This window comes from Penaeus monodon, chromosome 27 (assembly GCF_015228065.2).
Source record: "Penaeus monodon isolate SGIC_2016 chromosome 27, NSTDA_Pmon_1, whole genome shotgun sequence".
NCBI classification, from domain to species: domain Eukaryota; kingdom Metazoa; phylum Arthropoda; class Malacostraca; order Decapoda; family Penaeidae; genus Penaeus; species Penaeus monodon.
Window position 1 is genome coordinate 17,530,580 of NC_051412.1, and position 634 is coordinate 17,531,213.

A 634-nucleotide genomic window follows, 5' to 3' on the forward strand; every position below is an offset into this window, starting at 1 on the left:
GACAAAATAAAATATACACTTATAGGTTCTGCATCACATGAAATCTGCATTACATGAATTCAACACCAAAAAATCTAAGGATTGGTCCCCCGAATTTTTAGGGAAACTTTAAGTTTGATTCATTTGCATCACCAAAAAAAACCTGAAAAATTCTTAGAAATCAAATTTATTTTTATGCACAGATTATGGTCATAAAAATAATGTAAAGAACAAGCTTTTACGGAAAAGAATTCCCCATGAAAATTGAGAAAAAAACATATGACATTTTCAATGTCTTAGTAAATATATAGTAAATTTTGGAAGTAATCTCTAAACAGAGTAAATTTGTTCTACGGGAGAACACTATTTATCCTTCATGTTATAAACATTATAAAAAAATGCTATTGTAATAACATATTTCGGAAAGCCTGGCCGCAAGGGATATGCGAACAGTAACTAAATTTTATCTTACTTAACAGAAAAAAATTAGTCCCCCCTTTAACCCCCGAGTATGACTAATTGTCCAGAAAAGTCTACGGTTGCGCTTCTTTCCACGTTTCATTTTCTCCTGTCGCTAGAATTAAATTTCAAAAACCCGTATTTTTTTCATATGAATTTTAGTTCTCATTAGAATTTACAAAAAAATGAATTTCAC